The sequence below is a fragment of the Orbicella faveolata genome, unplaced genomic scaffold (assembly GCF_042242905.1).
Source record: "Orbicella faveolata isolate gen_17 unplaced genomic scaffold, um_ofav_v1 contig_12, whole genome shotgun sequence".
Lineage (NCBI taxonomy): Eukaryota > Metazoa > Cnidaria > Anthozoa > Scleractinia > Merulinidae > Orbicella > Orbicella faveolata.
In genome coordinates this window covers 12,967,501-12,983,778 of record NW_028301539.1, presented here as the reverse complement: position 1 = coordinate 12,983,778, position 16,278 = coordinate 12,967,501, and the positions used below count along the sequence as shown (strand labels likewise).

Genomic DNA, 16,278 nt, shown 5'->3' with positions numbered 1-16,278 from the left:
CTTTCTTTCTTAAAAGTCATGTGTAAATTTAATTGGTGTTTTCCACGAGTAAAGGGCTAGTAAAGTAGTCACACAAGTCATATAATTTAATAATGAAACTCTATCCCGACCGATGTATCGATTTTGGTCACTCCAGTGACCACAGATTGAAAACGTGACAGAAAATTGGCGTTACTTTCGATTCTCACCTAATTTGGACAGTGGGATGATCTCATCATTAGCCAATTACAGGCCATTTTTCAGCTCTTTTCGTCATATCCCCCCCTCGGGAGAATTTTGTCAAGTTACCTAATTTAGTATGCAAGCCACCGTAATGGCGGTCACCGTCGACGAAATGTTTATTTGCTCAAAATTGGGGCAAAATCTTTCGGAGATGGAAGTCAGGACATTTGTAAGGATACAGAAAGTAATTTGGGACTGGTTGCTGGCTTCTAAGGCTGAATTTATCCAGAAGTAAGCTGTATTTTCGTTTTCGTGCCGAAAGCCATGCGATGAAATATTATCCGCGTGTTCTGCTGTCTTGTTCTGTTTTTCTCTTGGTGTTTTTTGTAGTCCGCCGAGGCCAGTCTTTCGTCTAAATCAGTTGAAAAAAGTTCGAAAAAGATATTCCCAGTCAAGTTTAAGCTCTCAGGCGATAATTCTGAAGTTTTTTGGCCGAAACGTCGGCTTTGTTATGTTCGTGTTTTTCGGTTGCTATGGGCGACCGTTGCTTCCTTTGTTAGGTGAAGTCTGGGGAGTGAGGTCACAAAAAAATTCTAATTAATTCTGGTTTTGTTCGATTTCGCTGAAATTTTAACACGACAAAGCTGGATTGTTAAGGAATAGATTTACCGTCTGCCGATGTGTGGTAGCTATTGATGCTGAAGTGTTATATCGCTTCGAAGTCAGGGTTTTGAAGAGATTTTTTTGCAATGTGTAGGTTCGGCGTGAAGGAAAAAATATCCGGAAAAGGTCATTTCATCGACGATTCAAACGAATATAAATATGTATATGTTCTGAGCTAAATTTCTGGTGAAAAAATATAATTTTTGACGAGCGCTGGGTTTTTAATTTTTCCCCGCGAAAGATGAGATTTATTAATGTTTCAACAGCTTTTGGCGAGTAAACATCACAGGTTGCGTGACTCAAAATTTGGCCGAGTGGAAGCTTGGGTCTGCTCGCACAGAAGTCGAAAAAAAAAAAAACCACGGGTAAACCATGAACCGCGCTCGGCTCATGGCCGCGCGGTTAAAAAAACCACGGGTAAACCATGAACCGCGCTCGGCCCATGGCCGCGCGGTTAAAAAAAAAAACCACGGGTAAACCATGAACCGTGCTCGGCCCATGGCCGCGCGGTTAAAAAAAAAAAAACGGAGCCCAAATTTAAACCCAGGCCTCACTGCCTGGGTAATTGGTCAGAATGGAGTGAGTGAGTGAGTGCCATTGGACTGCCTACTAAGCTCATGAATGACGTAAATTACGTCATCCATGAGCAAAAAGGACAAAGGAGGCCTAGAGGGCATCAGATCTTAGATACGCGGTGTGAGTTTACATACATATTCACCCCTGTTGCTTTCTGCTAAACTATATAGACAATAATATGGGCGCTTTCCAAAAATCGGACACTCAGAAGAGCTAAAATTTTCCTTTATTTTACCTTGAGAATTCACAATTATTGACCAAGCGAACTTCCCATCCATAATTAGGCGGTATAAAATAGTTAGGCATTATGTATTGTAGCCTTATTTTGCGCATTTCAGAGGCAAAAACAAGAGCGAATGTATGGACTGTCCACCGGGACAAAAAAATGTGTCTGTTGTAGAGAGGAGTCCACTGTGGAGAGGTGACCGTTAGTGGAGGTTCGACTGTATAGTTTATATAGGTTTAAAAAAGAACCGGTAACAGGAGTGAATATGTACGTAAATTCTCAACACGTACCCATATAAGACTAGTGCCTCCTAGGCCTTCTTTTTCCATCCCAGTCATGCCCTGGTGCATGATGAAATTTTGCGACTGTCATCTCATTCTCGGTATTTACAGGAATTGGCTCTTAAGTCTTTGATGACACAAAGAAAAGTATAACTTAGCATAACTAAGGTTATTAGAAGCCTTAATAAAATAACGAAGATAACATATAGATTTAGCCAAGCCTAAAAGCGGAGCTCGTCAGTTATTTTTTGGAATGTTGTTACTAATGAAAACAATCCAACATGTACATGTACGTGAGGTAAACTGCGAGCGATTTTATAGTTTCAGCCCGAAATAGGATTACATCAGCAGATTGAGGTGTAAGATGGTGTGATGATGAAAATACAGCCATAATTTCAAGGATTCCAGGGGAGCCACCAAAAATGTTGATCACAGAACAGAACTGTCTTCTGTGCTTTTTGGTGGCATTCCTTGTTCTTTCTTATTGAGAAAGACAAGACATTGTTATTAATCATTATATTCTTTCTAAGTTAACATGGGGACTCCCACACAAAAGAAGTTTACAATTTTTGTTGTTGTGGGGTATGACTGAAATGCAGTGGTTACAAAATACGCATTCCCCAAATCTCTACCAAATGAAATCTCACAAAAATACCAAAATAGTATACACATGTAAAAAGTTTAAAAGGTTTGTTTTCTAACTTGATCCCCAAAGATAGTTAGCCATCTTCATTCTTGTATGGAGTCTCCTCCTGCTGAAAGGGTTTGCACCATATCTCAAAGTATAAGCAAAATCACTCTGGCATGAACGATAAATATGATATTTTGTTGCTGATCATGAATACTTGCATAGGCTTCTGATAATAATTTTATTATTCAATTCCAAAGTGATTTGTTCTTTTTCTCGACTGAGATTGTGGACTACAGGAGCTGTTATTGGGTACCATTAATTAATTTTGCTATGATTAAATTATACCAAGAATTATAAGTAAGCTATGAGTAAGTTGTATTATGTACGTGTACTTCGTCTGCACTACACAACCAAACGCATTCAAAGATTATGAGACATAGGTGCATATCCAAGATATTTTTTGATTGACACATCAATTAAAGATAATTTACAGCAAAATGGATAAACAATACATAAATATCCTACATGCACCAAAGCTGGACATGGGGTTATAAGGCAATCATTTAAACAACAGATTGAAATAATTTATAAATTAGAGAACACTATTTGTACAACACTAGGGAACAAATGAACCTTATTGGCCATTGCGAATGGCAAGGCTGTCGGTAGAATGTCACAAATTTCTCAACTCTTTCTTACTACAAAAATACTAATCCTGCAACTTTGCTTAAAACCCAGTTCTCCATTTCGTGTTGGCAAAATATTAATTTACGCCATGCCCAATGCAGGTTATCACAAAATTGATTTAAGAGCGACATAAACCAAGCACAATAAATATCATTTTTAAGCCAAAAAAGCAATTATTTAACTAAACCATGACATGATGAGTAACTTATCTCTAAGAAAAAATGATTAATTTAACAGACACTTTAAATAATTAGTTAATACATGTATCATAGGTGTTTCTTAATAATGTAATACAGTGTATCTGTCACGATGTTGCAGCTATGATATTACTACACACAGTATGGGTTGCAGAACTCAACTTCCAAGTCAGTTTGTTCAATGAACTTAGTGCAGAAATTATTATGGCATCAAGTTGCCTGTAAATATAGAGAAACCAAACAAAGCATTGCAATCTTAAGTAATAAATTATCGAACTCTTTTACATGTATGTACAATGTACTGTATGTTCCATTAATATTGGGAATCTCTCAGAAGCTGCATCTATGATGATTTAATTTACTCCCAGTGCATTTTTTTATGGAACTTTTCACACATTAATATCTCTGTCATAATAGTGGTCTCTGTGTTCTACAACAATTAGTACATAAGAACAATACACTCAGTAAGATACTTTTTTACAATAAAAATCAATCCCTATATGCAATCATAAGGACCTTGAATTTACATTTCTTTAGAAATATCTCAAATGGCCATGGTTGCTTTGAAAATCTTTGATGTTTTAATCCAGGCTGCCTATGTGTACACTGTTCGTATATTGACTGACAGGAACAGGGATGTAATCATAGTGTATATTGCTGCTACTTGAACACCACTGAACATACAAAGACATATCAGTTATAATTTATAACCAACAGATGACATTCCTTTCATTGATATACAGTGTACTTCATTGTTAGTTGTTTATTGAGTGTCTACAGTAGTGAATCAAATGCTAGGGGGATTGTACCAAAACTTTCACAGTGGCAGGCTCTGCCCTGAGATGCAAAGCAAACATATATAATTGTTATGAACTTGGCGACTTGCTTTTGAGAGCACATGCAATTTGCTTTAAACAAGAAACTGGACTATTGCAGTACAACAATGTGCACAGTCCCAATCAAAGGGCCATCCAGGCTGAAAATCAGACTTTGTCAGGATAAATACTGATGTTCTTGTTGGCTTAATCTGAATGTGCAGTTCCAGAAGATATGCACACCCAACACCCATCCATGGCCAGTCATTAGAAATTCCAAAGTAACAGGAGGAGGGAGCCCTTAGAGAAAAAAACCTCTACATGTGGGGTATGAATCTTTTCTTGAAAAAAAAACAATGTCTGAGAAATCATTAATTACAAAATAATGTTTAAGAAATATCTTACCTGATAATTCCAACTTTCAGAAAATTTTGTAATCTAGACTGTCTGGCCAGTTCATATATTTGACAAGTTGACACTAGGCATATTTGTAAATTTGTGTGCATCAACATCACATTACTATGTAGTTGCATTGGTCAACTAAAAACAGCATAATTTGGTTAATTTATAAACACTGTACATTATTAGGTTGAAATATTGGTGTAGATCGTTGCACACCAACAGATACAGAAACTATTGGCAGCTGAATCATAACAAGTGAAAAATCGTGCATGAGACATTTACATGTACATGTAACAGCCCTCCACCTCAGAACCATCACAGATATGATATGATATTTTTAAACTCTCTGAAATTTCAGATTATTCAAGATTAACATGCACGTACATCATCAAGGGCAACCCTAAAACACTGAAGCCGGAAACCGTAATCCGGAACCAGAAACCAGAATCTGGAATCCAGATATTATGAATGATGATAGGAATAATTCACTTCAGCAATGTCTAATAAATATATATGGGGAAAAATTATTTTGCTGTTATTTATTTTCTTGGCTTTACTTCAGCCACAAGCGGTAATTGCTAAAAAATTATTGACTGCTTCTGAACAACCCTTAGCTATACATCTGGCCCGATTGTTCAAAAGCTGGATAAAGCTATCCATTGGGTAAATCACTATCCAGTCAGGGTTAGTGATTTTTTGGGTGGATAGAGTTGCTCATAGTCTGCGAGCAGGCTCTGGTATCTGTCTCTGGTGTCTAAGCAGGCTAAATAAGAGTGTAGTGTTTTTCTGCATTGGCATGTGAGCGAGTGCCTTCATGTGGCTTTGCCACTAATGCCCACGGCCCAAACAAGGGAGTCTGCTCATAGGCTAAGTTACCCATCTTTTGTTCAACCTGGCCCTGGTGAAAGCACGGTTCTTGTCTAGATCAAATTGCTCCAAGAAGACTGGTGAGTAGCACAATAACAACATGTCATTGCAGTGAGTTTCTGGCAGTCTTTTAGCATCTTTTAACAACATGTGGTCCAATCTGTTAGCAAGCGAGAAGCAGACGAAAGTAAGTGTGCAACATTTACATAAATTGTTGTAATATGATGGCCGCCAAGAATATGAACTGCTGATTTGTCACAGTGTGGAAATAGTGTTGATCTGGAATTAGTCTCGCATCTGTTGGAAAAATAAAATTTTATATTTAGATGAGCCAGGTTAGCCTTTGGACTTCGAAAGTGGGGGCGTGACTGTCAATGTACAGGGGGCTGCCACTGACGGACATCCTGTTCTCTATGACATTTTCTATCTTGTTCAGTATCTACCAGACATAAAGGGTAACTTTATACCTTCGCTAAATTGCAGATCACTTATTAAACAACATAGGCACGCAAGGCGTGCAAGAGTTATTTTTTTGTGTGAAGTGTTGGAAATAGGAGCATTCATGGTACAGTAATGATTTGGTTAATTTGACAAGTTTTTTTGGTTGCGATGTTACATTGGTCATGGTAAGATAGATAGAGACGTAAAAAGATAGAGACGTAAAAACCGTCCAGAAATGAAAGCTTCTTTTTTGTTTAATATCCTGGAAACAATAGCCGATAACGTGTCAGCTCTAACTGAATTTACTCCCATATAAAAAAACAGCAGTATTAAGTTACCATTTGTTTCTAAAGATAGCAAACATCTCGTGGGAAAGAGTGGTGATGATTCGTCTGCTCTAATTGAATTTACTCCCTTGTGAAAAACAAGAGTGTCAAATTACACATTGTAACTAAAAAACAGAAATATCTTGTTATATTTGCATGCAACAAGAACAAAACAATCATTACCCACACTTACTATTGTAAATGTTTAAGAACTGTTTCAAATCTAAAGTCTCGTCTCCTCTGAAACATGTCCTAAGAACTAGAAGCGATGATTCGTGACCTCTAATTGAATTTGCTCCTTGTGAAAAACACAAGTATCAAGTTACCTTTGTAACTAAAAATAAAAATATCTCGTTGCATTTGCATACTACTAGCTCACGAACTGTTTCAAACCTCAAGGCTCATCTTGAACTTCATTTAACTAAAATCCTCAGCCGAACCCACAGAAAATGTCAAAGTAAACCCATATATGAATACTTCCTCCTCTTTTATAGAAGAATAAATATGGCCATTCTGAACTCTATCGGGATCAAAACTTCTCATGCACATACCATTTACCTTTACAACAAGAAATTTGATTGGCTGTTTATAGTAGATCCAATCTGATTGGTGTGACATACATACATCTCTCACTCACTCACTCACTCATCCATTGACCCGTCCATAACATACCCGATGTGCCGACTAAGAAGTTTTTTTTTACAAAAAAAAAACTCAAAAATGGCAACAAGAAGATCTTTTAGATCTTATAACCGTGTTTTTAAAATTTAACTGTTTTGTTAATACTACAGCCACAACGCAGTGCACATTCCAAAGCAGTCCTTGATGATTCATTGATTACTGTAAACACATCACTTGATCAACACAAACTGTTATAACTTATTGCACCATTGCTGTTAGCCTTTGTGAAATCTATGATGACGCAATGGTCTTAATCTGGAAGTTCGCTCGCGATATGCCCATGAATGATACAAAAGGAAACAAGTGTCACGCTATTAATAAACAGCTTTGTTCCTGAAAAGTCAAAATTTAATTTGTTTGTGCTTTGAAGTAGTTACGCAAGTCACACAATCAGAGGGTTTACGCTATCCACAGCTAATTTTAGAACAGTTGTGTTTTTTCTCCTAGCACTAACTTAAACGTTGCAAGTTCTGGCATGCTCTTGTTTACCTTGGCAATTATTTAATTTTTCTTCAAATCTCTTAACTCACTGCAATGAAACAGCCAAAGAATTTGCTTCATTTGCCGACACCCACAGGAAAACTCGCAAAATTGCAAATAAATTAATGACCATAGCTTCTGGCAAAATAAGCTTGCAAAGTAAACACGATCTTATTTGTCAAGTAGTGAAAATAAAAGCTGCAACGTCAGCGCATTCCATGGCTGACATATTACCCTTTTTTAGTGTTTTTAGCATATTTATTATTTCCCTTTGAATCCAACGCTTCGATAAAACCAAAAGAAACTATATTTTACACACAAATATAGAATACAATAACATTGTCCTTGTATTAATGTTTCAATAGCTTTTGGTGAATAAACATCACAGGTTGCATGATTCAAAATTTGGCCGAGAGGAAGTTTGGATCTGGTCACTGACAAAAAAAAAAACCACGGGTAGAACATGAACCGCGCTCTGCCCATGGCTACGTGGTTAATTACCAGCAAGCTTATTTTAGACGTTCTCAGGGTGCTTGGAATAAAATAACGACGCACTTTACTAAGATTCTCATAATCATAGCCCTCACTAGAAATAACGGTTGCACAAATTTCAACAGATGGGGAATTTTTGTTTCAAAAAAGGTTAAGTTTGAGGTCCTTTTTACTTGGCTGCTTATTTTTTACAGGCAAAAACCTAAGCAAAACAAGTTTTGAGTACTTGAAGAACTTGTTTTCTTTGATTTGTGGATTCCAGTTTCCGGTTTGTGGATTCCGGTTTTTGGTTCTGGATTCCGGATTCCAGTTTCTGGGTTTTAGGGTTGCCCCATCTTTAACAGTGTGTTTGCTTTACATTCAGTATACACATGGCTGTTATCCAGCATAGGCAGACTTATAAGTTTACCTTCAAAAATAAATTCCAAACAACTATTGCATCTGTCATTACCTATTCTTGTGATGAAATGACTCAAAATCCAAGTACAAGAGTCAAAAGCATAAAACAAACTTACCCGGTAATGCTTACAATTCCTCTTACTGTCTGCATATGCCGTCCATAACCTGGTACTGCCTGGACAATGTACTCATTATTTTTCTGATAACACCTTTTAAAACTTCACTGTTATATAATTTGTCCTGAAAAAGCAATACATCAAATGTTATGCCTTTGGCATTCACCAAATACCTTTACATGATGTACAATGTACACCATATCAAAATTCATTATTCTTTTTACTTTCACTGTAACTTTTTTGGGTTATTTTCCCTCACTTGAAGACAGGACTTCCACATTAGGTGATAATTTGCCTCTGGAATCTCTATAAATTCACAGGGAGTGATAACAATTAAATCATGACTAATTTTAGCAAAGGAGGCATTCAAATGTCAGATTTTAATGTTAAGTCTATAACTTTACAATAGTCTCCATATCTATCTATCTATCTATCTATCTATCTATCTATCTATCTATATATATATATATATATGCAATTGTGGAAAACGAGGACGGACAACTTCGAGCGAAAAAAATATATATATACAGTAAAAAATCTAAGAAATCTAAAAAAAGGTTTAAAAATTTAATAAAAATAAACGTTTCGGTCAAAGACCTTCATCAGTTGCAGTGCAAGTGAATAATAAATTACAATAACCTTAAATAAGTTTACAGTATAAAAAATGACATCATATTACAAAGATGATTACATAACAGGGCGTGGTAACACATGAAAACGAAAAAATTAACCAATGATAAACAATCGGTGATTACTAAGCGAGATACTATGACAATGCGGTACAAAACTCAAAAGACACAAACCAAATAAGAATAAATAATCGAATATAATACAAATAAGATTAATATCAAAAAAGTAACGCGATTCGTCGAGTCAGCCGAAAGTGTGAAGGGACCCGCGTGTAAAATATTCAATGTTCAAAAAAGGCGGTCCCAAAATCCCCAAACAAAGCCCTTGAAACTATGCCGCGGCAAGGCGCAACAGGCGCCCTAAACAGGGCCCTTAAACAACAATAATGTAATAAATTGCCCGATGGGGGCCCCTGAGAAAACCTAGCGCTAACAAAGCTAACAAGATCCAAGGTCAGGGCCTTTGAACACCTGAACTAAGATAACCGCCAAATTTGCAAGTTATTTTTGCGCTAATTGTAGTTTATTCTTTTTTTCGAGTGGAATTCCTGACGTTTGTTCAAGCCAAAAGGTGCCAGAGAGAACAACTGTGCACTCCAATATGCCTCTTTAGTGATTAAAAGCTTTTCGATGTTACTTGTATTGTTTGCATTTATCTGCACTTGATCAATACACTGGAAAGAAAAGTCGTTTAAGTCGTGCGGTGTTCTGTTGAAATGCACCGCTACCTCACAAGTCTTTTTCTTGGTCAGCATAGCAGACTTGTGGTTGCGAAATCTGACTCTAAAATCTGTTGTTGTAGAGCCAATGTATTGTAAGTTACATTTCTTACACGAAGCCAAATAAATGATATTTTTTGAATCACAGGAAAGTTTCAATCGTATCTTATAGCTCTTGCCTGTTTGAATCCAACCCCAAATTAAAAGAATTTTTTCCGCCAAATTCCATCATAGCCTCTTTTCGAAGATCTAAAAACCTTAAGGAGTTGTTAGCGCCATCTCGTTATGGCTCTAACACTAAGATTGAAGAGGTTGTTGAGGTTAAGGGTTGCTTTAAATGCAAAAGAACAAGATGTGATCTCTGTCGCAACTACTTTGTTGAATCAAATTCTTTCCAAAGTTTTCAAACTTTATATATATATATAAATATATATATATAACCTCTCAATTATTGCACCTGTAGACAGAAGGTGTGCTGGGGGAAGAGATGTTCTAAATTTTCCCCCCTCACCTGTAATAGGATGACTGTTATGAACTACGATTCGCAACCAACACCAACATCAGGTTATGTACATGTATACACATGTATATTTTGTTGTCTTCTATAATCATAAACAAATAAAAATTTAAAACCCTCCGTAAAGCTCTCAATAACCCCTGCGAAATAAATTCCCAGTAGTCTGGGAATTCCTAGGAATTCCAAGTTATTCCAAGACATGCAAATTATGCTTTATCCAAGACCTTGGAATTTCTGGGAATATTTGGGAATAGTGGAAGTATGACTGGGAATTATTGGGAATTCCTAGGAATTCCAAGTTATTCCAAGCCATGCAAATTATGCTTAATCCAAGACCTTGGAATTTCTGGGAATATTTGGGAATAGTGAAAAGTATGACTGGGAATTATTGGGAATTCCTAGGAACTCCTATTATTTCCCAGACTGTTTTAAAAAATGTGTTTGGAATACCTAGGAATTTTTGGGAATAGCTAAAACACATGAAATATTGTTGGAAATTTCTATAAATTAAAGATGAACTCAGTGCATGAATCAGTTTCTGTGAATTAGTAAAAATCAACACTATCATTTCTCTGGAGTTCCATACCTTTTTATTGTTGTCAAGCTCCAAGATAATTATTTCCAAACAAATGTACATTAATTCCAGCTTAAGTCTGACAACTCAACATAAAACTATAGCACTGATAACATTGCTTTTTAGATCCAACATGATTTGTTAGTGTATACGTGCCCGTATGGACCCTTAAATCAAACACCCAGAGTTTAACTGATAGAAAAATGGATGCTGTTAGATTTGATAAATAGATAAAGCAAAAAATTCTGTCAGCATAAATGAATATATATTATTTACAATTTCAATAAAACCAAAAGTATATATATGCACGTATATATTTAATATAATTGTAGATTCACACACATACCCATTACAGCCCACTGTTGAACAATTTTTGACTTGATCCTTTATGACTTTAGGAAAAAGAAGAAGACATCTCTCACAGATGTCATAAATGAAAAGCTCACAGTTTCCACACACTTGCTGTACATTTGTAAAACTGTACTGTGACATTCTCTGGACAAATTACCGGTAGTTTCATTAAAACAAGGATATCTTTAGGAGCCTCTCATTGTCATACAATGTCTTGAAATTAAGGCCAGAATAGCCATACAGGCATATTCTTTGGCAGAACAATTAATGTTTTTTCTTGGGAACCACTAGTTTCACTTTCATCTGGGGAGTCCAGTGAATGGCCATCAGTGTCAGAGTTCTCAATTTCTTCAGAGGAGTCGGAACTGAAACTTCAACATCATTACCTGAATCACTGTCTGTGGACAAATCTGAGTTGTTGTGTATTACATCAATTGGTATTTCTGTAGTCTTTTCAGGTATAGGCAACTTGGTTTCATCAAATGCTTCTGTGAAGCTTCAATTCTTGCATAAAGGTTCACTCCATAATCCATCAAAGTCATCCACAACATTTTTGCCAACAGCCATCTCACTCAGGTGAGCCGAAAACTCTGAGGTGTTCTGTTCATGGTGCTGGAAATGATCTCCAGGAAAAAGGGATGCAAGAGAGGGAGATGACGTCAACTGGCCTGTGAAGACTGCTTTAAGCGATTTATGTGGTCGAATCTTGTAGATTTTGGTATGGGTATAGTGGGATCATCAATATGTTTCTTGTATTTCCTTGTCCTTGCGGTCACTTTAATTCATGACACAACAAAATCAAAAGAATCAAAAAGATTATGAGTCAGTGAGAAACAAATAAATAACTGACATAAATAAATGACAATGCAAATAAAAAAACCCTACATCTTGATGTATTGAAAAGACTATAGATCTCATATCATGTTAATCCTTATAAATAATTCAAAGGAAAAAATGACAAGCATTGCAAATTTATACTTGCTGCATTGTGCTGACTGGGTGTTGAAACACGTGGGCTCTCAAAATAGATTTGGTGGACTAATACAACAAGCTTAAGCTTATTTCGCAGAATTTATCTCGTTTCCTCAGGTCGATCTGAAACCTTTTAGGTGAATTTCGGAATTTTGGGGTTTTTAAAGAGCACACAATGCATTGCTTAGTTTGATTTACTTACAATTATAGCTTATCATAACAGAAAATCCCTATAAAATTGGATTCCTTACCTTTGCAGTGAACTTGATTTAAGTGCCTCACGATCCTTTGTTATCTCGACAACCATCGAGAACAGATCAACCAGTTAAAGTACGTTCCATTTTCCTCCTTGATTTCTTCGTAAAACGTTTGTGTAGTTTTTTCCTTTTGAAGCAAGACCGTTCTTTCAGAAGACCACCAAAACAGCGTGGAAAGGGAAACAGACTTGCCATTGAAAGCGACCGGTCCGGCAACCTCGTTGCCAGTGTCTCTCTCGTTCTTCTCTAGTTTCCATTCTCTCCTCAACTGATCAACTGAACCAATCACAGCATGCGAATTTTCACGTGACTATCCTGGTGACTGAACGTGACAAAGATCGCGTTATTCATTCTCTTTTGGCGCCCATCTTTGAATTCAGCGTTAATTCAGCGGTTGATCGCTCGTGCGTTTTAGTAGATTTCACTTCCAAAATTATATCAAAATGGTTTTTGCTGCGGTCCTGTGACCAGAAGAAAACAGCGTGCGTGTCATTAACGAGAAACAAGTTATTCTTGGCGAAGATTTGGAGCTAAAAGAAAGTCTTACTGTGGATGTTTCAACGGGAAAAAATTCAAAGGGCAGATTAGCCGTATACAAAATTATTTGGTGAGTAATCGAATTCAAGTAACCTTATATTATACAACATAAATTCTTGTATTTAGACAAAAGCTTTTGAATGAACTTTATCATCACGAATCATACATGAGTGGGTCACTCAGTCATGGCATGAAATGAATTCTGGCTAAAGCAAAGTTGAAACAATTTAGGTTGCCCAGAGTGCGGGCCTAAACAATTTGATTTGCGAGGACAAGTCGTTTCTCTCGCTTCACTTGTTCAAATGAAATAAACATAGCAGTTCTCTCTGATCCCAGTCATAGTTCTTGACAAAAACTCCAACGAGGTAGCCACAGTGTGCATGAGTTTGATGTCTCCTGTGTGTTTCAGCCTGACTGTATGGCAATCCGTGTTGATCTTCAATTTTTGTCCATCTGTATATTCTTTTGTGTTTACTCTATTATTTACAGTGTAAATGTTCCTTTAATGTTTTAAGTGTCTTTTTTAATATTTCTAATGTCTAAATTTGGCTAAAAACCGTGATATATATACAGTGTATCCTCCAATTCGAGAGTTGTTGATACACTTATAGAAGAAGGAAAACCTTGATTTAATCTACTGTAGGCTCAAGATTTATGAAACATATTTATCAATAGTATACAAGCACCTTCACAATTATCAAGTCTTCTCTTAACATTTCAACCAGCTTACAGTCAGGTCTTAATTAGCTGCATGTATTAAACTGTGAGCACATAAATATTTGGATCTCAGTCTTACAGTACCTCATATATATCGCAATGTAATGTATTTTTTAAATTTTGTTTTAGTTGTCATACAACAAAGATGAACATGAAGAGGCTAGCTGTTGACACCCTAATTAGAGGGCAACAAAAGAAGCTGTGGAATCAACAGAAATAACTGAACAGCAGCTAAGTTTGCCCAAACTCAGCCTTTTTTAAATTTTAAGGATTGTTTCAGTTTTGTTCTTATCATTGATTCCTTACATTCATGAAAATCCAGATTTGTTCCACATAATAACAATAATTTAAGCTAAAATCTTGTGTATGGAAAATTGTTGGATTTGTAAACCAAAAAAGTAAGTAAATTATCTGAAAAAGTTCTCTTTTTATCAAACATGCAAAAGTTTGACCTTCATATCTGTTTTCAGTTTTACTTTTGATTCTTGATGTAATGAAAAAGAAACAGGATAATTATTCTTATGTTTAAATTCATGAAAGCCAATGTAATAAACCATTGATTTAAAACCTGTTTGATGTGATATCAGTGACTTTATTTGTTATTTTAATGCTGGGCATTAATCATCAAAATTTTGTCTGGCCTACAAATGATACAAAATTCCCAGTTTTTCTCAGATTTTCCAAAAAATTCCAACCTATTCTCAAAAAATCCTACAAATTCCAAGTTATTCTCAGAAATTCCCAGGAATTTTTGAGAATTTTAAGGAATTTTCAAGGTGAGTATATTTCAGTTGGAATTCCTAGGAATTCCGAGTCCGAATTACCGTGAAAATTCACACCTTAGATTCCTAGGAATTCCTAGGAATTTTTTCTTAGGAATTCTTAGGAAATTCCTAGGAATTCCTAGGAATTCTTAAAGTTATCTCACAAGGGAACACTGCTACATGTAGTGCTGTTACTGGAAATTAATTTAAGTGAAACTGTTGAAACAGCTCTGTCAAAATTGTTTCTAGCAGTTAAGGCAGGATAACAGAATATACACATAGTACACAGCAAATGCCAGAGATACACGCATATTGGTTATTAGTTAGGATTTGGCGAGCTTCTGTGCTAGGTATGGTGGAAAATAATGGGCTATCAAAAATGAAAGTTCCCGAGACATTTTGACAGCACTGAGAGGAATTAATATATAAATTTACAAAAGGAGAAGTTCTTGCCCTGTCCAGTTCTCTGTCACAAGAATATCATTTACATACATTTATTACATATGGTTTGTATTTAAAAAAAAAAGGCACTCTCAAATTTGGTTTGATAGTGACTGCTGTAATGTAAGAAAACTTTTAAGCCGCCTTTCACATAACACCAATAAAAATCCTTTCGACGAGCAAACTTGACTAGAATATGTGTCTGTAAGAAGACAGTACAAACAGTTATTACGACATAAAAAACTCAAATATCGGGATAACAACATTGATGAACTCATTAAAACTAGAACCTCAACTGAGTTTTGGACCAATTTAAGATATTTATCAACTCAGAAAAAAGCTTCACCTGACTCGAATGTTCCTTTGCGCAAGCTATACAATCATTTTCAACAGTTACATTCGGCACCAAATGCTGATAATCTCTGTGAGAAACAAGATGAAATAATCAAAGAGTTAAAAGACAGAGAAACAATCCTGTCACAATTTGCTGAATTAGATCAACCTTTTTCTGAGGATGAAGTTAAACATTCTATAAAAATGCTCAAAAATAAGAAAACTGCTGGCCTTGACCCAATATTAGGAGTGAAATGTTAAAATGTGGAATTCCTTATCTGACTACCTCTTTAACAAAATTATTTAATTTCCTACTCAATAAAGGAATCTATCCAGATAATTGGTCTACTGGACTAATAAGTCCTATTTTCAAATCAGGGGACAAGTCTAATCCATCGAACTATAGAGGCATTTGTGTCACTAGATGTTTGGGTAAATTATTCTCGGCTGTCTTAAATAAAAGATTACTCACTTATCTTAAAAATCACAATTTATTACATTCCTCTCAAATTGGTTTCCTTAACGGTTTCAGAACAACCGACCACATCTTTTCCTTAAGAACACCAATTGACAAACATGTAAAACATACAAACAAAGGCAAATTATTTTGCTGCTTCATAGATTTTCAAAAAGCATTTGACTCTATCTGGCATAATGGGTTGTTACACAAGTTATTATACAATAAAATAGGAGGACAGTTTTATCGTTTAATCACTGATATGTATTCAAAAACTAAATGCGCTATAAAAAACGGAAACAAAAGAAGCTCCTTCTTTAATTACAACAGAGGAGTGCGACAAGGTTGTATTCTTTCACCATTGCTATTTAATTTATATCTAGATGAATTTCCATGCATACTAGAATCCTCAACTGGTACAGATCCAATTATTTTATCAAATGGGTCTCCTCTCAATTGTTTATTTTATGCAGATGATCTCATATTAATTTCAAGCAGCGCTGCTGGTCTTCAAAACCAACTTAATACCCTCCAAAATTATAGTGAGAAATGATTATTAAAAATTAAT

The 16,278-nt window shown here is 35.8% G+C and overlaps 3 long non-coding RNA genes across 3 annotated transcripts in view; 1 reads left to right on the top strand and 2 right to left on the bottom strand.

Moving 5' to 3' along the window:
• Positions 1–1,610: 1,610 nt before the first annotated feature.
• LOC149116718 (uncharacterized) overlaps positions 1,611–16,278 on the bottom strand; it is a 20,489-nt gene continuing 5,821 nt past the window's right edge. Inside the window, exons 2-3 of the long non-coding RNA XR_016205461.1 lie at positions 8,443–8,566; positions 1,611–4,778 (exon numbers count right to left, since the gene is read on the bottom strand). This is a non-coding gene — a long non-coding RNA (uncharacterized LOC149116718). The remainder of the gene's footprint in view (positions 4,779–8,442; positions 8,567–16,278) is intronic.
• On the bottom strand, positions 10,875–12,581 carry LOC149116721 (uncharacterized). Its single transcript, XR_016205460.1, has 2 exons — positions 12,456–12,581; positions 10,875–12,007 (listed from the first exon to the last, which is right to left on the bottom strand). It is a non-coding gene; the product is annotated as an uncharacterized LOC149116721 (long non-coding RNA).
• LOC149116720 (uncharacterized) lies at positions 12,936–14,282 on the top strand. Its single transcript, XR_016205462.1, has 2 exons — positions 12,936–13,068; positions 13,845–14,282. It is a non-coding gene; the product is annotated as an uncharacterized LOC149116720 (long non-coding RNA).